We start from the raw sequence: 23,341 nt of genomic DNA on the forward strand, positions 1-23,341 counted from the left end.
CATAAAAATTTCTTACTTGTTTTAGGACAGGTAAACAAAAATCACATAAACAGACTTGGGGGGGGTGGGAGGGGGCGGGAAGGATGGATGACAAATTTTGGCTAACCAGAAGCTATTTGCAAGTTTTTATTTTAATTTATTCAGTGCTACAGACAAGGATAAATATTAAGGAATGCAGTTTATCTGTTTCAATCCCCCTGCCACAGAACTTGGAAAAACAGATAAACATCTCTCAGTTTAGTACTACCATAAGGAAACCACACGTTAATTTTTGTCTAAACAAACATTTCACATCTAGACTAACAAAACAGAAGGAATGATAAGTCTCTTACCTCAGCCTAGGTGCCAGAAGTTCTAACAGTGGCCTGCAACTCCTGAACATTCTTCTACCACCTGTAAAAAATACAAAAATATTTACTAAGGTAGGAAGAGATTGATTTCACATCATTTAGTAAGGGCATTCACAAAAAAAAAAAAAAAAAAAAAAAAAAAGTCACATTCATGCCTATCACCAATCCCAATTCCATTTAAAACTAAGTACTCCATTTCAAGTGCAACAGCCCTAGTACCCTTTAGCATTAGGACATTTGATTCAGCGACATAAGATTCTTAAAAAAAAAAAAAAAAAAACAAAAAAACCAAACAAAACCAAAAACACCCCCCAAAAACCCAAAACCCACACCCCAAATCTGAATCACTTTGAAAACAGACTGAAACCAATTTATTTCCAGAAACCTCAAGTTTTTAAATATTTTTCCAGTCTATGAAATCGTTTACACGAATAAACTACTATCTAGTTATATCTTCATAAACAAAGAATTAAAGGATAGTAATATAATTAATGCCAACCAGGATATGTTTATGGAAAGTGCATCTCAACTAACTTGATGAGATTAAAAGTTTGTATTAAAATGAAAATTGCTTGATGTAGTTAGAATTTAATGTGGATAAATTAGACCGGGTGCTTCCTGAAATGTTGACTGAGAACCTCGAATGAAACAAAGTCAATACGTCACGTGCTAATCAAATTAAAAGCTGATTAACTGACAAATCTCAGTTGAAAGTCTAAGCAGAAAATCCTCATCAGAGGAGCAGAGTTTTTAATGGGTTCCTGCAGGCTCTACAGGCTTTTAATAATTTATTTTTACAATTAGCCACCTGATGGGAAAAAAAATAACTACTAAAATCTGAAGACAAGATGGAGAAAATAAGCAAGAAGCAGGGTGCGTCATGGATGAACAAGGACAAATACCAGTGGAATCCAGTATAACAGGCATTTTAACAACACAACATAAATACAGGCAAACATTTTGGCACACGGAATGGAGGGAGAAGGATTCTTTCTGAATTACTATGTCACAGGACAGCAGTGGGAGCTCTGACGTGTTTAGGTCTTGCTTGTTTGCTGTATTTTGTGTTCTTACAGAAGATCAATTTCAGTTCAGTTCTTTAACACATTTAATTTTAAATGTTTACTATATATATATATATATATATGCGTGTGCGCATACTCATCTAAATGCACATACATGTATATAGAAAAGGATGCTCTTCCTCAGGGTAACAAAATATGCAATGGGAAAGCATGCTGTTTACACAAAAAGATTAACATATTGCCATGGAGATTTGATTCATTTTTTTATGGATCCAAGTTCCTCACCTTAGTGAGGAATGAAATGAAACACCCCTGTGTCATGACACTCCAATCAATGTGCTAGAATCAGTGACAACCAGCAACTCCTCCTCTTCAACAAGTACGTTACTGAGGGCTGGGAAATTTTATTTACAAAAAGATACAACAAAAAAATCAGATGAAGATAACTAAAATCCCTCGTAAATCAAAATTCTGTTACAGTAATATCTTGAGAATTAAGTAATTCCAATATTATACTTTTGCTATTATACTTTTCTTCAATATATCTAGTTTGAAGAGAGCCACAGTCAGCATTTTAAACATCTCCAAAAAATCCATTTAAAAAACTGACTAACAAGTGCCAAGCAAAAACACAGCCTAACATGCAACTCAGACCAATTGCCAGCAGAAAGATTAGACTGAATAAGAAGCCACATGAATGCACACCAATTTCCCTCATCCAGTTCAGAAACAATGCAGGCAAGTTGTTCTTCACGTACTTTGTTTTCAGCATCGTATCCTTTTCTTTTTAAATTCCAGTCATATCACAATAGATAGGATAGAAAACCCTCGCTAACAAAGTACTAAATTTGTAGAACTGAAAATTAATTTTTGCTTGTGATAGTCAATAGTCTGGCATAAGAACTTTTCTGAAAGGTAGTGATTTTCCTTTCTTCAAACAGGACAGTTTCATAAATAATAAATCATATTATCATGTTAGTCTTAGAGCACAACCTACTATTTGCTTCACAAGCACAGTTCCCAGGAATTAGTTTAATCAGCTATATAGGTTAAATAAATAGGTATGGGGATGGGGGGGAGTATCTCAGAAGTTAATTAGGAGTATAAGTTAATTTTCAGAAATGAAATGTGGTACAATTTCATGTTGGATATAATTCAGTGCCCTTACTAACTACTATCAAAAAGTGGACTCTCATTCTCATTCTCATCCTCATCCTCTGCCCTCAACCACCTCTTTACAGCCCTCCCCCTGCCTTGGACCTAGTGAGCATGCTGATATGACACAAAAAGCAAACCCAAGTATCAAAACAACCCCCATCATCTTTCTTTTTAAGGGCACATTTAACTCATCCTTCCCAAGTTATTTAGGGACCCAAAGACACATATATATGTGTAACTACCTGTCCAAATCCAGCCCTTGCTTGTCAAAAGTCTACAATGTTAAAATGAATGATGGGATTCAAACTTGATACTAAATGGCACATATGCTTCAGATATGACTATAGCTATTAGCGTTCGTATCTAACATTCCAGCATCTCCTGTGGTAAACTATTCCCTATAACTGAGAAGTAATTATCATAAAGTTATTGGGTTATCAGACTTCTAATGATGTTATAATCACTTTCATTATACAATTGATTTGTCACAAAAGCTCATATTACAAATATTATTGACCTCCTGCCACTCCTATAATGTAATTAAAGTTGCAGTTCAGCCTAACACATTGCCCTTCTGTGCTGCTGAAGACACATCACAAAAGCCAAGAAGTATCTGCAGAGTCGCTTTCAGGCTCAGCAGCAGTACGAGACCTAGGGCAGATGTTATTTTGCCACCTATTCTCTGACATCTTACTTTCTCAATACTTTATCTTGGTGTTTCAATACCCCACCCTGCTTCTTTATTTAGCCACGCTTCGTTCACCCCAACTACATCATATTTCTCTTCAAGCACAAAACACATTTCCTAGTCTGCGGTTTTGCTTTGTATGCTTGCTACACTTGCACCAAAACCAAATTAGTTTCTGCTTTTCCTTGCCTGGTATTTTTCTTCTTGATGAAGTAACAGCCCAATTAATTCACTTTCTAATTTTTTTCTGACTGTTCAACTTCTGATTTTTAGCACAATTATTTTTCCCATTCAAATTTCTCTGGAGATTTTTGCTAAGTATATCTGAAAATTCAGAGGAGCAGACTGAAGGAAGTGCATGTATACCATCAGTCTTATTTTAGCACCCCTCCCATCCAAACCTATTAAGCTAGGTAGATTTCATACTGCATTCTTATCTTCAACAAGCTGTCATTTTGAAATGACATGAGAGCTTTGTGAGTAACCTTTTGAAAATGAGAGCCCTAAAATCTAGTATCGTTAATACATTTATTCAAAGTTGCTACTTCCATACAAATCTCCTACCCAAGACCCACCTTTTCTTTGCTTGTTCTTATCTCACAATTGCTTTGAATTGTAACTAATTGAGGCTGAAGTGCCTGCTAGCAACAGGGGGTTAATATAGTTTGTATATTGACTTCTGAAAGTCTATGAGGCCATTAAACTATCCATCTGCCTACACATCATCTGCATCATGGAGAGGATCACATTTTAGAAGCCATAGAGAATTAAAAACACAGGACGAGGGGAACTCCGCACCACCCCACCTCCCCCACGTTTAACATTATTCTATTCTCTAGGACTAATTCAACATGATTAAGCATTAGGGAACTACGTAAGAATAGTACTATTAAAAAAAAAAAAAAGCTGTCCAAAATAGTAGCAATTCTGCAGTGCAATGGTTAAAGTATACCTTTAAGTTAGTAAAAAGGGAAGGTAATACCTAGAACAAATAATGCTGAAAAAAAAATAACCTTAAATACACAAACCGTTAAAAAACTCTAGAGGAAAGTCTTGGTCAAAAGGAGTAAAAAGTAATAAATAATTTAGGGGTTTTGGCATTCCTGGCATTTAAATTACCGCATTACCAAATGAGAAGGAAAAAACCCCAAAGTTATGTAACAAACATATATTGAAGAAAGGATGAATGAATCATCATTGTCAGAAGAAAGAAACAAATACCCAGTAAGCCTTCTAAACTGTCTTCATATTTAGATGTAACTCTTGCCTGTGCAGGAATCTGAAATGCCATGTCACAAACAGGCTACATCCAATATGGAGAACAGATTCCAGGAGCAGAATAACAGCACCTGGCTTGCACTGCGGTTACACCAGTGTATATAGGGAGCAACTTCAGTGAAGTCAAGGGAATGAGAACAAATCTGGCCCATCATTCAGTAGCCACACATATATATACATATTCATAATCCACTTTCTGATAGGCAACAAGAACATTAAGCAGTAAACATGCAGATGAATTCCAAAATGCAAATTTCAGAATCCATATTGTAGTTCTCTAATGCCCTACACCTTATGTCACCATTTAAATCTTTCCACAGATCTCCATAAATTATGCATATTATACTCTAAGAACATGTTGCCGGCTGTGTGATGGTTTAAATCAGTAGCTGAGATCTGTAAACAGGTAAGAATCAGCTGTCTCACCCTGCGGACCACTCAGTTCACAAAAATGACAGAAATCGGAGAAACACTCTTGTGAAGCAAGAGTTACAATAATTTCTACCTTAAAACTCAATTTTATTAGTAAGGGCAATTTTATCCCCCAAAATAGTGTTAGTCTTCTTATGAGAACCACCCATGCCAGAACATATATAGTAAGCCCTACCAACCTGGAGAGAACAGGAAGTATTTTATATAGAAGGCAGCATTTGTAAAATACCTTCAAAACTGACCTAAGTGCCATGCAACTTCAACTACAAAATTCGGAACAAATAACACTGAAGATCTGGGGGTAGCAGAGGCTGGCTAGAAAATACATAACTTTCACGTAAATAATAAAGCTTATGTCACATAAATCTTTCTAACTGCTACTGTGCTACCAGTTGCTTAGCAATGTCCCCTAACAAAAAATTACCTTTTGTTCATGACAAGTTCACTTACCAAAGATAGTGATACTTGTATTCAGACTCCAAAAACACTTAGCAGGACAGCTAAGGTAATCTTAGGAGCTCCCTGCACTCTAGAGTGTCTGTCTTACTGCTTGTCGCTCTCCAACCTGCTCCATGCCTGGCTATGCAGTCCTGTCTCCTTCCATACCCCCCCATAGCCTCTTCCTTGACTGCACCATATACAGTTTCGACTCAGTGAGACAGCAGAAAACTACTCACACTTTCTACTGTGTTAGCTTCCTGCAGGCTTAGTGAGCCGAAGCAATTCCTTGAGGGGTCGGATAAACAGAACTGGAGCCACATACAGGCGTAAGCGCGGAAGCAGTAAGATTGCATCTTTTAGTTGCCACAAGCTGTTAGATCAGTTTAAACCATCTCATCTGACTTCAACCATAAGGAAGAGTGACTGGAGATTCAATCTGACTTTCTATTTAAAGAAAAAAAGAAAAAAAAAAAAAGTTTTGTTACGATAATGTAGGACAAAGACATTGGTAGCCTGGCAGTGTTGTCTAAGAACTCTTCACAGGAAATTCACTCTTCAGAACAAGTGATCAGCCTCTAGCAGGCTGATGATGCTGCATGCAGGGCGATGGAAGAGTTTAGACAGAGCCAAAGAAACCGATCAAGCTTTTTTTTCCCCAGTTTGAAGGCAGAATTTTAACAAAAGAACATTCTTTTCATATGCTCCTTGGCATATCAGTGTTCTGCTTGTGGCTGCATAAATACATTTAAATCCCATTTCTGAGGTATTAAATATCTCTCCAGTGTGTTCCATTTGGAAGCAGTTTAGGGAACACCGGGCTAAAATAAGATGCAAAAACAAAGTCACAAGAACAGGACTAAAAATAAAGACGTAGTTTAAAAATATCCAGGGAAAGTTTCTTTCAGAAGATTTATCATTCATATAGCAAGGCATGACCTGATGGTGCAAATGTCCACTTGCATTTTTTTAAGAAAATGCAAAGCACAATACTTATTAAAATTATATTATTAATTTCTTTCTCCTTCCTAGAATCCTGAGACAATATTTCTACCTTTGAAACTCAGCTGAACAAATATAAAGATACATCCAACTTAAACTCTGTTATGGTCACAGGAATTCCACACCCCGCCCCCCGCCCCCGCCGAGAACCCCGCTTAAGTAACTGAAACAATTGCGTTCAGTACAACAGTAATTCTGAATTATAGATGCCAAGATTTTAAACTAACGGGTTATCATTAGAGATATCTTCTTCTATTTTCATCAGTTGTCCATTAGTCAAAAAAATCAACTATGTTTAATTAACCATACTATTTTTTAAAAAAAAAGAGCAAAAATATAGATGATTATGCTACTGCTGTTACTGTCTTGCTATTCTGAGTTTAAAGTTAATGAATGTCTTTTGGGAATATAGTTCTTTATTCTGTGGAGAATGATACAATTAACTTTCACCAGCATGATTAAGTAATTCTTAGTTACACGATCACATCGCTTCTGTGTGTTTTTCACACCACATTCACATACATGTACCCCTTTCCATTTCCACACATAATATAATGACCACTGTAAAATACTGTAGATCCATCATTTCAAAGAGGATGTATAGAGAAACTGACAGGATTATTGATTCTTATCAGATGTAATTAATCACTCTGCCAAGTACATTTCCTTATTCCTGTGCTAAAATCAGGCTCAACTGGCAATAACCACTCTTAACCAGACTCTGGTCAAACTCTCTGGTATGTGCCACTGGGCCATCCATCAATCTATCACAAATATAATGTAAAGATGTGCAAGAAATTTTGTGTTGGAATACATGCCTCATACAAAGCAATCCCCTAAAATACCTAAAGGACAATGCAGCAAACTACAATAATGACAGCGGAAACTGTAACCAACAGAGTTTACAGGTGATTTCGCATGACATTTTAAGACAGGTTCTGTGAAGTTCAAAAAGCAATTACGATCATTATTAGTAGCCTAATGCTATATTGGAAGGTGTTAATGGCTGCCACCAAGGGAGCCCAGGATCCAAAGGCAGTCCAAAAGCTTCAATAAAGCCTGCAGTTGTGCCAATTACACTTCTTTTGCCTCATCAAGAAGAGTACCGAAGTCCATCAGTGCAGCAGACGACAACACAGACAGCTAGGGCAGAAGTGAACCTCTGCAGATACAATGCAAGGAGTATTTCTTGGAAGAAGCATGCTGTCAGCATTAAGAATACAGTCTTGACAGAAAACGAAAATTAGATTTTTATAGCACACAGCTAAGAGGCCTAGAAGTTTCTGAGCAAAAAAACTGTTGGTGATCATTTCAGGAAAATATCTTCCCTTCTGTTTTCCCCGCTTTGTGTATACATGAATTATGCTAAGGTACAAACCGCATCCTGGGGTGCATCAAACCCAGCATAACCAGCCGGCCAAAAGAGGTGACGATCCCACTGTATTCAGTGTTGGCGCGGCCTCACCTTGAGTGCTGTGTGCAGCTCTGGGCCCCACAATTTCAGAAGGCTGCGAAGGTACTTGAACGCGTCCAGAGGAGGGCAACAAAGCTGGTGAAAGGAGTGAAAGGAATGGCCTATGAGGAGCAGCCAGCGACTTTGGGCTTGTCTAGTTTGGAGAAGAGGAGGCTGAGGGGCAACTGCATTGCTCTCCGCAGCTTCCTCAGGAGGCGAAATGGAGAGGGAGGTGCTGAGCTCTTCTCCCGGGGATCCAGTGATAGGCTGTGTGGAAATGGCTCAAAGCTGTGCCAGGGGAGGTTTAGACTGCACTATAATCTTTAAATGTTTTGACTATGTAAAAAAAGAAAAAAAAAAAGAAAAAAGAAAAAAAAAATTCTGCAGACAGATATACTTCAGAAGAAAAAGGTCTTTTCACAGAACAATTTACCTTTGAAAAGATGTTGCAAAAGTCATCTTTTCTCCCAGATTGTTATTTACAAACTGATAGGCATACTGATGAACTGATAGTTCATGATAGACAAAAATATTTGTCGTGATGAATCACACCTAAGGCATATTGACCAAATAAGGTTTCCCAGATGCTTCCAGAGGTGAAGGCATGAGGAAAGTTATCACCACACTGTAGAAGAATTTAATTTCCACTGTTTTTATTTTCCAGTTTTTCTTTGTACATGTGTTTACATAAGCCCTGGTGGGAAGGTGCCCCACAACTAGTTATACAGAGCACTATTACAAACTCCTTTGAGTTTTCACTCAATCCAGGATTAAGAAGCTGCTCAGATCACTGTGAAGAAACATGCTGGATTTCTACTGTATAATACTGGCTTTACCCAGACTAGTGCATCACTTTTAGATCACTAAATGCTAACACAAGCATCTCTAAATAATTAGTTTGCACTAAACAAACAAACAAAAAAACCCCTTAACTTTTTCCATAAAATAATTTGGTTTTGGCAACCTTGGAAAATCTGAAGTGTCAAACCTAGATGAAACACATGACAGCCCGGGGCAGAGTTGCGCGGGCCAGTTCCTTGAAGCCTGTGGAACTCAGCTGTTGATGGAGACTCACAAGAACCACAAATCTCATGGCTCTCAAAACACAGAATTTATTACTACATTAGAGCTTTTTCAGAACTGCAGTAGCATGAAGGAGAAACAGTAAGCTAGAAGAAAAAAAATAATGCTACAACTATCTCTGGAAAGAAAATAAAGCAAACCAAAGGAAATACATGCCTTCACATTTTGACATAACTACTTCCAAAGTAACCAACTCTTTATACTTCTTGTACTTTGTCTTTGAAGAAGAATTTCCAAAAGCACAAATAGGAATTACTCCAGCTCCAATTGCTCTTCAAAAACTGTTGGTTTTTTTTTTCTCCTCAGATTTCATATTTTTAATGTATTTTACAACTTCAAATGCAGTATACAGCTGTCCTAATGTTACACAAAAAGGGATGACTGACTATATCTGTCCCTAAACAACTTCTGCATTTGTAGAAGTCCTTTTGTTCTCTCTTTGATTTAGCAACTACCACCATTTCAGGAGGAGACAGTCATTTTTTCTTCCTTCATGTTTTGAAATTAAATCCTACATGTTTTAAGACTATTTTTAAGTCTTTTCTTATTAATTAGCAGATTTATAATAATGCTGACAGCCACAACACAGACATAGTACCTGTGCTTTGCAGCTCTCTGTAACTGTTCTAGCAGAAAGACAAAAAATCACCTCCCAAAGGTATTTTTGCTCTTACAGCTTACTCTTCAAGATACAAATTATATAGATTTTGGGGGGTTTGATAGTATACCATCACACAACGAAGAGCCTTTTGCTGAACTTCCCACTCCAACTAACAAATGTGCATGTTATTTACACCTCATAGTACACATACTGGAGTTTCTGTGTAGCTTTACAATTTTTATTTATTTATATATATATATATAGGAACACTCTCAAGTGAATGCCCTATAAAAATCCCTTAAAATCATAAGTTGGAGCAATTAACTGGAGCATATAAATCTTCCAACACTGAAAAAAATGAGTAATGCATCTTCTAACTAATGGACTGCAAATGCTATAAAAACCTCAGGGTTATAAGAGTGTTCTCCTCCCCACCCCCCAGTGCTTTCCAGATAAATATCTAATGATTTGAAACTATAATTTCAATACATGAATAATCTCAGCAGATTGCTCTAAGTAGATATTGATGTATTCCTACAAAAATGTCTTTAATGGCTGTAGAACCCATTTATACTTTTTATGTATTTTAAGAAGTGCATTTTTAAAGTCTGCTATCAAAGATCAACACATGTTCTAATATATAATTTTAAATTGCCAGAGTTTAAATCAATTAGAAATTACTCTGGAATTGACATGAGGTCAGTAGAAGCTATGGGCACCTGTTTTAGATACAACATAACCATCATAAATCTCATCTGAAAGCCTAATAAAATACTTCCAGACAGAGCAGTATTTTAACGATTCTATTAAATAAGAGTGAGTACTTGTAAGAACAGTTTATACTTGGTAATACCATTCAAAAAATATCAAGCAATTAAAGAACAGGTGAAGGATTAGTTATTAACTTCCATACTGGCCATCCTCCTAACTTCTGTTTATTACACACCCCTGAATAAGTAAGACACTTTGCTGACCCCACTGAGGTTTTTCAGTTTTGGAAAAACAGAAAAAAAGCTAAGCCTAAGAGACAAGTTGCATTCCAAGTCTGTTGACATATTGAACCTCTTGCCCCCAGAAGGTTACGGTAACCTTTTTAGATAAAAATGAAAAATCAATATAGGCTTTTTTGTAAAGTAGACCACTTGGCTTGTTAGAGTGTGTTTTGGTTAACAAAGACCTAACTAATGAAAGTTTGAGTAGAATGTATTTAGGCAAATATCTAACAGCAAAAGCATTCCAAGCAACAGAGGTTTTTTTATTGCTACATGAAACTTTAAAATATTTATATATTTATAGATAATCGGTATATAAAATAAGGTGCCTCAAAAATGCCTAGAGGAAGAAGAGATTTCCTAGTTTGTCCCTAGTTTGTGCCAGGCTTCCATTATAACCAGAAAGTGATAAGCTTCTGCTGAAGTGAACCTGTGGTCTTCTCTAACCATTTTATGCTGACACATCAGAAGAAAACTCGGCCAAAGGCAAAGAAAACTGGGTGCTCTGGTCTTAGCCTAATCTGACTGATGCTCAAAAATTATCCATTTTTATATACAGTACATTGCAAACTTCAAAAATCAGCATTTGGTTGACTGCATCCTTTGATGCTAGAATTGTACACCATCTCTCCAGACCATAATTAAGACCTTTCACAGGATCCAGTATGACACACCTCTGAATTCATTAAATTAGCGAAGGATGCTGCTCGGCTAAATACAATGAAGAGGAACAAAATGAAATATTCATGGCAGAAGGTGGTTCTAAGAGGAGGACTTAACAGATTTAAAACTAGCACCAACATCCCAAAGTTGGAGGTACAAACTCGTGGCAATATAAAGCGTAATTGCTGGGCAAAAGCAGAATTAAGTGCTGGTCAGTATGTAATTGAACACAATACATGGCGATACAAGAAATACTTAGTAATAAAGATGGGCTGGCTGTTCAGTCCCTGGAAGAGTTTGCCAAGAGGTTTATTATCCTGAACACATGGCTAGAACTCAGTACGTCTTCCCTTTCCATATATAATTATTTTATTTTTGAAGTGAAAAGCAGCGCTTAAGTTTACTGTGTTAAAAAAACAATAAAAATATTGTTGGCACAAGCACAGACGACCATATCCTGTAGTTACAGATGCAGTTTGGTAAGAAGTATTTTGCTAAAGAAACTGCTTGATTAATGAGATCATTAATGAGAAATAATAGTACACTGATTCATACTTTGACTTCTTTTAAGAGACTGGCCAGCTATCAAAGCATACCTGAAATAGAGAGAAGGAAGGAACAATAATTTTGTAAGGTTAACATTACATTGACCTGCCTTTCAAAAGCATTCAGTACAGTTTTTCATCTCAGGAGACTTAAATATGTTTGTAAATAAATGTTTTGCATACACAGTGAAGTGAGCTTACAATCCTAGCTTAGTTTGCTTTTGCAAGGAAACCATGATCAGCACAGTAAGAAAACAGGAGTATTTTACCAGTTACAACTTATATGAAGTCTGACTGCTTGACTCAGTGCTATAGCTCCTACACTCTTTCCAAACTAATTAGAGATGTGTTATGACACTCATGAGAAATGCAATTGGTTTCCTGAGTTTTATTAAATTAACCATGTCATTTTATTCAGTGCTTCCTTTCCCTATCGTGTGCTTTCTGTATCGCATCAATTATTGTTTTTAAGATGACTACATCTATTAAGTGTCAAAACAAAGCAAAAAAAAATTACTTAATGTATTTGTCATTATAAGATATCTCATAATAAAAATATTTGTACTGCATGCCAACCTGTAAGATCAACTATTAACTTTCTGAGATTCATTGAAGTGTAGGTATGTGAACAGAATACTTTTAAAAATTAATATTCAAATTTGACTGTCACGCAACTCTTGCAATAGTCAAAGCTCCTAACTGGCCAATAAAGTTATGAGAGGGAATGCTTTCTTTTCTTGACCAATACTAGAAACGTTGGTGGTTATGACCTAAAGCTGACTGAAGTAAATGGGAAGCTTTCTACTGATTTCTTTCATTCTCATGCAACCTAATCATATTATTTGTTTTCTTCATAGACAACTCAGTTTAAAAAAAAAAAAAAAAAAGAAAAAAGAAAAATCGGAACACAAGAAATCCGATGCAGAAGACAACACAAATAGGATTAACTGAACAGCTTCAAGAGCACATGGAAAAGCTCCTTCAAAAAAGATTTCACCTCTATCCACACAGAGACGGAATATCTTGGCACCAAATGCTGGAAGATGGGGGCTATTCCATTTCAACCCTGGGTAAAAAGGAGGAGCTGATGAACACACACATGGAAGGACTCTAAGCCCTCTGCCTTACTTTACATCACTCTTTCCACAGAGCCTAATGCTCAGTCACATATCATGAGGGATCATATTTACTACCCTAACTCGAACTTCATGTCAATAAAGACAGTATTCACATTATATACAATCACATTCTGATTCTGACCCACATTTAGTTTAGGGGTTTGGGTCTGGGTTGGTTTTTGGTTTTGTTCGGGTTTTTTTTTTTTTTTTTGGGGGGGGGGGGGGGAACATACCTTACTAATGTTGCAGATCCAAGAAAATGAGAGAATGAGTTTGGAGTTCCTCCAAAAGAGTGGCAGAATGCTGAGAAGAGGATTCTGCAGATTTGGGGTTGGTGTGATAGGCTGGATTGTATACCACACAGTAGTTTACCATTGCTCACTATTTTGCCAAAAAAAAAAGAGAAAAAAAAATTGATGTTGTGCTGGCAAAATGAACCGTAACTGGGGCAGGGGGGTACCCCAACCAACTAAAAAAAACCTCTTTGCACTGACCACTAAAAATTCATTATTTCAGGTATAACAAACTGAAACTCAACCATAATGCTTGCTCCAAAGCCATTTTTATAGACCCTGGTTGCAAAATTATAAAACTGAAATAAATAACCTCTAAGCTCATGCTCTGTAAATAATGAGAAAGATGGGGGTGAGGGAATCAGTTGAAATTATTTTCTCCAATGTAATCAAAGCAATCCCATTTTTTTAGGTAAGCTGTACTAAGTTTTTAAGGTACACTACTCTTAACGACACTAAGTCATTAGGCATATCCTTCAATTTAAAGAAAGCTTGGAAGGTAATGTCGGAAGTCATCTGTATATCTGTCACAATAAACATGAAGTTTTCTCTGGTGCCAGATGGAAGAAAGACCACAAAAGAAGTCAGTTTGCCCAGTAAATTGAAGCCTTGCCAGACAAACAAGTCTCAATAGTTTGCCAGGCAGAAATGAAGTGAAAGTGAGTGGTAAGGCAGTTTCTCCAGATCCCCACTTCTCTTAACAGCCACATCTCTTGGGCAGTTTTAGCCTTCCCTAGTCCACCTGCCACCATCAGAGAGAAGTATGCTGCACAAAGGCAGGCAACCAGCTCCTTGAAAACTGAGAACATGTCTATCAGACACATAAGAGCACAAAACCAAACATCTCCCTACTACCTGACCCAGCTCGAAGGTGGTATGTGGCAAAATCCCAGGCACAGAAAAAGATAGTGTAAGACGTCAAACAGAGGTAGGACTCTGGTTCTTCAGAGGGAAACGTGCACATATGCTTGTGTGCTCCAGAGAAGCTGCAGAAAGGCCCCTGGTTTTTCTAGTGAATCAGTTCCTTGTTCTCCCAGGTTAAGGGAAAGGATTCAGGGTTTAAGGAACACTGGTAACAGATAGCAGTGGGACAGTGCCTTTGAAAGACAGGGCCCAAGCCCCAGTGCCTGCCACCAGCTAGAACAGACTAACAACAGGCCTCAGAAACCTACCATTCCCTTTGGCTATACAGACATGCACCAACTTGAAGGATGGCAAGTCCTTTACATTTCCGCAGTTAGATCCCTTCTGCAGTGAGAACTATGAAAGGGCTGCTCACTGTATTGCTGCACAAGAGAAACTGCAGTATTGGGAAGAAATGTTGCTTCGTGCTTCTGCTGCTGAAATATCAGTGCTGGAAAAGCACATTTGTGAGGATGAATGACTGAAGAAGTGTAATGGCAGGGACTTGTTCCAGTGCCAGCACTGGATTGCAGCCAGTAGTGTCCCTGAAGCCTGCAAGTGGTTCCAGGAATAATGACAAAAGCCAGCTGATGCTGCTCAGCCACACAGAAAACCAAACTTGGAGTGTTTGCTGACAGCAGTCCACAGCCATAGATGACTGCTTTAGCAAGAAGAATGTCACTTACATGACAAGACCCCCTGGTGACCCCAGATACTACAAAATCTTAACCACAGTCATAGGAAAGTTTAGGTACAGCACAGTTGCAAGATGACAAAAAGGACAGTAGTCTCCTTACCTGAGTCAAAAGATTTGCACTGGAGGTTTCTGGGGCTGCCAGAGACGAGACTGAATGGTCAAAACTGGACACGTCACATCCTTGAAGGGACAGTTCTGGAGTCTGAGCTCTACACACACGTTATCTGAGACCTGAATGCCTTGAACATATAATTTCTCTCATGGCCAGGGCATTACAGACTGTGGGAAAGAAGATGATTGAGTGCAATCACCGCAAGCAGCACACAATCAAGAGGATGCCTCAGGTCATGGTAGGTAGATAGTGAACAGCACATAACATTTGCTGCTCTACTGGAAAAGAGTTTCAGAAGCAGTGCTCCATTTCAGATGGGCAGGAGAAAGGAACTGAAATCGCATCCTCCACATCTTATATATGCACCAGGCAGAAAGAAGGAACAATGACATACCAGGGGTGGGGGCAAAAGAGGGAAAAGAAAAAAAAGAAAAAAAAAAAAAAAAAAGGAAAAACTTTCTAGTCTGAAGTAACTAGGCACAAATACACTCATCATTAGAATGAACACGTAGACACAAAGAAAAATCATACTCCTTAAAATAGCATGCAGACGCTATAAAATGGATTCACCACTCCAAAAGAATAGTGCTACAGCCCCCTGGTTAACAAATGTGAACTACTGCTGAGATGTATTATTTAGCTATCTTTTTGAGCTGTGCTACCTCGGGTGGTTAATTGGATAGCACCATGGCATAATTGCACATAGCTGTTCAGTGTAAAATCCTCAGCTACTGGAATGAAAAAGTTTTAGGAAAATAAAAACTGCGGTAATTGTTTTAAAATATGTTGACAAGATGCTTTTGCTTCCACTCCACTAAGCAGACTTCTGCCTTTCTTGCTGCTGTAAACTTATGCTACCCAGCATGTCAGTTTTGTGCATGTGACAGCCAGTATTTTCATTGACAAAAGACAACCTTAGCAATGCAAGGAGACAATATTAGGTTCTAGTTGCTGAAGTTTCAAAGAATTTCTTTGTTCAGACTCAGTAACTGTTTCCCATATTTATTTTAATAATCCACAATTGCCTACCCAGTTTCAGATTTTGAACTTTAAATTATTCTAGCAGCTGTTACATGCTTTTGAAGGATGGCTCCAGTGCACCGACACCTTACATAAAGAAAAACATTCAAAATACACATGCACTAAGTAATTAATTGTTGAAGCAGATCTAAAGCTACAGGAAACCGTATGTGTTGTTACACTGTAGAGATGAATGAGCAGACAGAATTACTTACCAGGGGACCATGCTTAAACCATTGTTCTTTGCTAGCCAGTAGTGGGGGAAGCATACTAGGACAGCAGCACTGCAGTCCAGTCATCAGCTCTACTGCCCGGATCTGTGCACACTCCTATTTTCAATTATGTTTCAGGAAGTCAAATACACAGAAGGCTATGGAAGTTGACAAAAAATGGGAGCAATAGCTCAGCATACTAGCTATATGACATACAATCCCTTTGTTACCAGAGTGCACAAGTAGTTCACCTCAATCTGTTAAACACTTTTTGATGCTGACATTTACATCCCTGGACAATCAGACACTAAGTGAATCACTGCATCTGTTGGCTGGAGTCAATTCTGCCCCATTTATCAGTTCTAAGATTTTCAGATCATAAAGATCACCAAATCAAAACTACATTTAACAGCATTGAGGAAAAATTCTAAAAAAATATATATAATTACTCAAAACAAAGAGCAAGCAAGCTGGCATTTTCTTTGGTGCTAAACCCACTCTCCTGAGCCCGTTCAGTAGAGAGAAAGTTAGTATCTTTCTTAAAACCTTCTTACAGCTCTCAACCTCAATGGCACCCGCTGTATTTCTTGTATACTTCTAATGAATGGTGCAACCACTTCAACCTGTTCCCATTGAAGCAACGGTTTATGACACCTGACCATCACTTCTAATATTGCAAAACAAAGTTTTGCAAAGATACAGTACCTTCAAAACACTGTGTACCTGTAAAGGCAAGAGACGAGCATATGTACAGGCAAGAGAATACATAACAGGAAAAAAATAAAAGCAGATTAATTTTATGGATTACCAAGTCATTTCAAGAACGATCGATATCAGAACTATATTCTCACTAATTCTGAGCAATATTTTGGCTTTCTTACTTGTTGGGAATTTCCATTCCTGCTAGGATGAGCTCGGTGCACTACAAATGAGATAACACACACAGCAACCTTTGCCAATGTGATATTGCTACATAACTAAAAAGCAGTAAAGCATATGTAGTTCCTTATCTGTATTACAGTCCTCATTGTTGGTTTACATTTGCTAGAATTTAATTTAAGTACAAAGATAAGTTGATGATTTCTGGTGCAGCAATTTCCCCCCCCCCCCCCCCCCCCCCCCCCCCCCCAAAGAAAAATAATATTGCTACATCATCTAATTTTATAGTGGAATAGTTGGCAGCTACTTCTGTGATTAAAGCATATAGTTAGTTTTGAAGATAAGGATGCTGTTACACTGAATTAGATATTTGGTATACAGTTTTTCTTCATCAACTAATTTATACATAGGTTAGGGCTGTTTTATTACACTATTACGTATTTAATATGTAAAAATATGTTCGGTCTGAAAGAAGACAACTTGCAGTTAAAAGCAAGAAGAAAATTAATCTGATAAACTTCAAGTTATTTAAGTCAATAAAAACACAGCTAAAAAAATAAGTCTCATGCCAAGATTATTACCCAACAGTGATTCTGCTACAACAATGGTGGTAAAATGTTCCAGCAGAGTACTACTATAGTCACGGAGCATTGAGTGATTTTAGCTCTTACTTATCTGAGTTAAACTGATTCTTTTTGTTTGTTTGTTTATTCTACATAGTTAGCCTGCAATGCATCTTGATGTTTTACATTACTGGATTCTACAGACAGTCTCTAGCGCATGTTAATGTGTGTTCTAGAAAAAAGCATTCATAACATGGACACTGAGAAGAGGTAGAAGCGTATTCAACTTTGGAAGAAATCCCTTCTGTCGCATGATGTATGGTCACATGTAATTACCCATCTGACATGTTCTCCATGGGGCATCCATCTTGTTTGGCAAAAAAACAGAATAATTTAAATTTTAATCAAAACCAATTTTGTTAACAACAGAGTCAGATTTGAGACCACCACAAGCTGAGGAAGGGGCCTCCTCCTCGTGCTCTCATTCCCCACTCCGTGCCCAGACCGACCTTTTCTCTGCCACGGCCCTTGCTGCTCCCGCTCCCGCCAAAAATGCTGCTCTCCTCGCTGCCTCAGCGCAGCCCGCTCACCCTTCCTCTCACCCCTCCTGCGTTTCAGCCGCATCACAATGCCTTTCCACAGAGGGTATCCTAACAGCACCCTGCCCTCCATGTCAGTACTGCCTGGGTCGTTGAGATTTTGGCTGGAACTGCTGAAATTGTCCAAAACCGTATGCCACCAAACACCAAAAAAAAATTACTAAATAAATAAATCCCTGAGGACAGAGGCAGGTGCCCTGAAGCACTCCTAGTCCTCCTTACCAAGGAGCACCCTGCCCCGAGGCATCCCTCCAGAGCACCCCTCCCCCGCAGGGAGCCCCACACACGGAACCTTCTAGAAGCTTCCAGGCCCCACCACCCTCTGGGCACACACGACAGCCGCCTGCCCTGGGAAACACATGCCCTGTTTTTAAGGCAAGGTACCAAAAAAAAAAAAAAAAAAAAAAAAAAAAGGCAAGGAAGGAGCTGTGTAAGGGGAGAAGCAGGGGGAATGATGATAAACACGTGAAGTCAAAGGGGCTAGTTTATTCCCAAAGCAGTATTTTGCAAACCACCATGCGAGCCTTCCCCTTCTCCCCCCAGCTCCCAACTTCAGAAGCCCTTCAGCACACTGCAACCCCAGAAAGTAGCCAAAAGTTTACGAACAAACCGGCTTTCACACAAAGCCTTCTTTCAAGTCCAACAATGGGGGGACATGGGACAGAGCACAAAACCAACAAGACTGTGCATAGGCCAGGTGGACTGCTATAAAACTACCTGCCAGTACCACGGGAGGCTCCATAACCCACCCTTGGTTCAGCACCGCACGCACGCTAGGAAAATGCTCACTTTACAACCCCCTTCTTAACAGGAAGGGGAGCTTCATTTTGGCTTGGCCCTGAAGACTCAACATGCCCGAGGAAAAACAGCTATTAAATACCAAATGGTACAATATGCCAAAGAAAAGTAGTTTGCTTCTTAACACCAGTTCTCTTTTTCACGTTTTCCCTTTGCTGGCTGCTATTTTTATTAAACAGGGCCTCTCTTGCCTTTCCTGCCAGAATTTTTTCCCTTAGAGATCTCCCTCCTGGACATGGATATTTTCACAAGATTCTCTTTTTAACAGGGGAAACAGAAAGCCAGCCCCTAAACCCAGCCGGTGTTTCAAGATCCACAGAGACTCTCCAGATACCATGAAGAGGTGACAGCCAAAGCTCACAACTCTCCTGATACTCTTTCAAGCAACAAAAGGAAGTGTTCTATAGGAAAAGAAAATGTCACTAGAAAAATGAAGTACAACCCAGTCTTAAGCTTTCTTCTGAATTTTTTTTTAAATAGGCATCAAGAAAAGTTATAATGCACAAATCTCTGCACTCCTGAGGACTTCTGATCTACTTATCACTGAAATTTGCCCCTAACCCAGAAAGGGAACCTATTCCAAGCAAGAACATCATTGAAAAGACCCCAATGAGACACAGTCTCCTGTTTCCCATGGAGGAAGGAAATCAAGTTTATTTGCACAAGAGAACAAATCCAGCAGGCAGAAGGTTGTGATAGATTAATGAAGAGGTCTGCTTTAAAAACTTTTACTTCGTACCCCATATGTAGTTTGCCTACTTGGAGGAGAAAAAAAGAAAGGGGGTAGGAAGAAGTTACTTGCATGCATTATGGCTCTATTGTAAATGTCTTCTGCATCAAAAGCAATGGTGAATGGACTATTTTAAGTTTATATAATGCTTTTTACCCAGAGATATTCAAAACACTGCAAAAGATCTCGCAGAAATCTGACTTGTCTCTATTTGAGCTTTGAGAGATAAGCATGCAGAAATAAAAAATGAAGTATTCAAGTACATGTGCCAATCTTCTGTCCTCCCATTTTTAGTGACTGAACTTGACATCACTTGTCTGATTCAGAAGTTCCAAGCATCCCCCAAACGAGCTAAAGCAAGCGATGCATGCTGTCACCTAATAACACTATACTGCCATTGCTAGTACCAGACCACAGACTTTCTAAATACAAAGTACGCAAGGCCTCAGAGGCTTATCAGACTTGCTCCGTCTGAAGTTTTTCGGGTCTGCCTGCAGCTATGTTTTGGCTTCCTTAGCTGCAAAAGTAACATTTTTCTTCTGACCAGGTAGCTCTGACTAATTTGGTTTACTTTTGCAAGGTACCATTGTAGTTTTATATAGACAACAGTAACAAGTAGTTATTCTGCATAGAATGGAATATTTACAGCTAACACCATGATGCAGTATACAAAAGTACAGGCCTAGTATGATGGCAGAGGCCTTTGAGAAGTGGAGACACAGGATGCAGGGCAGAGCAGTACAGCAGGGGATAACAAAAGACAGGGCCCCAGGGCCATAAACAAGCCACCTATGATGAGGTAAAGATGTGCAGACCTGGAAGTGGACCAAAACAGATTTTAGGAATACAAGAAGTAGCAATATTTAACATGTAAAATGCATCATACATTATAAATTCAGATGCACTGTGGAGTCTCAGACCAATGAAGAAAGAGGATATGCATACAAAAGCATGCTAGAACACATAGAAATAGCCCCATGTAAATTAAAAGGGACAAGGAAACGAGGGGGTGGAAGAAACCGTCAATGTAGTATACTCCAGGGCAAAGGGGTGCATCACCCCTACCCCTAAACACATGACTCAAGGGCTTGATTTTAGTATTCAGAGGAGCAAGGAATGGTGAGCATAACACCAGGAAAAGGGATTGAAATTAATTAGTGTGCGTATAACAATTTTACCTGTATTATTTATTACTGGGATATACTTCTGTATGCAGCATTGATTTCTTTTGTTTTATTTTTCCTGTAGTAAATGGATGTGGACTAATAATGATTCTTCAGTTAGACTCTGTTTCTATTATACTAGCAATAAATTCTTGGCTTTATATATAAGGTGTGTTTCCTTTTTGCCAACAAGATTTTGAGCATAACAATGCAATTTCAACACTCAACAGTTTAACTGAATCAAATGTTCTACTTGAGACTTTTACCTCATCTCTTGCTCACAGCAGGACCAAGACACAAGAACCGCCAAAAGAATAAGCCTTCACACTTGTCCAAATTATCAGGTCAGCTTTCCACTACTGGAGGAAGGGCTATTGGACAGAGTCAAAATACAGCTTTTACTCCTTTCACGATCTCTTTTCTTTAATCAACATGGAGAAGCTGATTGTAACAAACCAGATCTATTCCTGGAATATATTATCTCAATTTCTTTTTACTTTTTTGTTTGTTTGCTTGTTGGTTGTTTTTTTTTTTTGTTTGGTTTGGTTTTTTGGTTGCGGGGGGGGGGGGGAGGGTTGTTTGTTTTTAACAAAGTGATTTCTCTCTTACATAAGAAATTTCAATCATGAAACAAAACTACAGGAATCTTTGAAAATAGATTTTTCTCCCTTAAGATTTTTCCCTCTAAAGGCATATATTACCAGTAATATAAGCTGAAAAATATGTAAGAAAATTGTTCAGCGAACTTTCTTGCCCTAATTGAGTGGTTAATCGCATGCTCGCAAAATCAATACCCATATCGCAGTATATCTATACTCCATTACTGGCAATTATAAATATCATTGTGAACAGAACTCCTCCCAGTTTTGCTGCCCTATAGAATTAAATACGCAATTTTTTAGGAACTAAGCAAAAATATTTGTTTGGTCTGTGAAAAAGGAGGGAAGCAAGCGTGATCTGAGTAACTCCTGCCTGAAAGGCCCCTATTGACAGGGAGCTTTGTCATACCTCTTGCCCTACTGATCATACTTCACGGAAGAATAGTGAAAATTAGGAAGATCACAAGATAAAACTGAGAGCTTGCCTAGAAATTAGATCTCCTGGATCTCCTTTATGCTGTACCTTAGTCAGTTACAGGTCATCACCATCCCTTTTATTTGCCTTTTACTTGTTTGAGCAAACATTTCTTTCTGCCTATTTGCAAGCATAGTAATTCCCACAGTTACAGTTTTCTGTAAAAGTAATGGCTAAAAATCAATAGTCACTATGATTCTTTCAAAGTTCATTATAAATTTCAGTGCAACCAAAACTAGTTAAGATCCCCTGGCTGCAAAGACTCAAACACATGAATAAATCTACACAAATGAATAACTATTTTGGGGTCAATCCACTTTTTCATCAGTATGAATAAAGTTTCAAAGAACTTTTTATAAACCAAAGATTAGGAATAAAGCAAAAATTTTCCTGGGAGAATTAACACTTAAGTGTATTCACTGCTGTAGTTTTGTTCTGACCTGGTTTTTAGTAACAGATGTTTAGTTTTTCATAAATTTCTGTGCTCCTAATATTCCCTCCCATCCACCTCCATCCTCAAGAATGCCTCCTATAAAATATCCAGCACTTCTTTATTCAAAACCCTAACACTCTTAACATTGGAATATTCTCTCTCCAGTTTCACTAAGGAGCCTCAGTTATACCATTACATTGTAGGAATACCATGCACATGTGTTACCTGAAAACATAAAATATTAAACTACATGATTTTCCTTATCTTTAAGTTTGTATCTTCAAATGGGGGAGTACGGAGGTGGAGAATTTACCTTCCTGCTTACCACCAGCAGACAAGAAGCAGAAGACATTAACTTCTACAGCACAAATTCCAAAGGTTTTCTAAGCTCATACCATTCTTTTTGGCACTGAAGAAAACTTCCCCAAAATGCAGTACAGAACCTCTGCAGAAAGCAAGCACCCAGCATATACTAACAGAATGGCTTGTGTTTCTGCTGCCTTTTACAGATTTGCTGAGCAGCAGCAGCAGAATGGAATTGGCAACACTAATCAGGTCCTGCTTAGAGCCCAGGAGGCAGCAGAGAAAATGCAAATTCTGTCAGAAGTCTCTCCAAAAACCACCAGGTAGTTCTACTCAATGAGTCTGTGCATGCCATCTTCTTTTCCTGGCAAAATTGTCCTTTTGCATCAGTCTGCCAATGAAGTGAAGGTTTTGTGGGAAAGCTGAAATGACAAGGCAAATTTCTTAGCGATGCTAAAGGCTTCTGAAATCAGTGGATACCCTACACATATGCTGCTGTCTCCCAAAACTTTGCATATCCTACATCTGGCTAGGAACTCAATGCTCCAAGAAGCTCTTTAAAGCAGTACAAGTGCTGTTACCAGTTTTGTAAAATATCTGTTTTCCACAGTTTTCATCTCATTGGCAGGTGTCAAACGTGTACTTTTTATGCTCTATAAATTTATTTTAAACACCTTCTCAAACTCCAACTTTATACTACTACTTTTTGTCTTGTATGTTTTATTACATATTCTTT

At 38.3% G+C, this 23,341-nt stretch overlaps 1 long non-coding RNA gene across 1 annotated transcript in view; it reads right to left on the reverse strand.

The window, feature by feature from the left end:
* Positions 1–331: 331 nt before the first annotated feature.
* LOC115348638 overlaps positions 332–23,341 on the reverse strand; it is a 105,615-nt gene continuing 82,605 nt past the window's right edge. Inside the window, exon 3 of the long non-coding RNA XR_003925884.2 lies at positions 332–393. This is a non-coding gene — a long non-coding RNA (uncharacterized LOC115348638). The remainder of the gene's footprint in view (positions 394–23,341) is intronic.

Source organism: Aquila chrysaetos, chromosome 11 (genome assembly GCF_900496995.4).
Source record: "Aquila chrysaetos chrysaetos chromosome 11, bAquChr1.4, whole genome shotgun sequence".
Taxonomy (NCBI): domain Eukaryota; kingdom Metazoa; phylum Chordata; class Aves; order Accipitriformes; family Accipitridae; genus Aquila; species Aquila chrysaetos.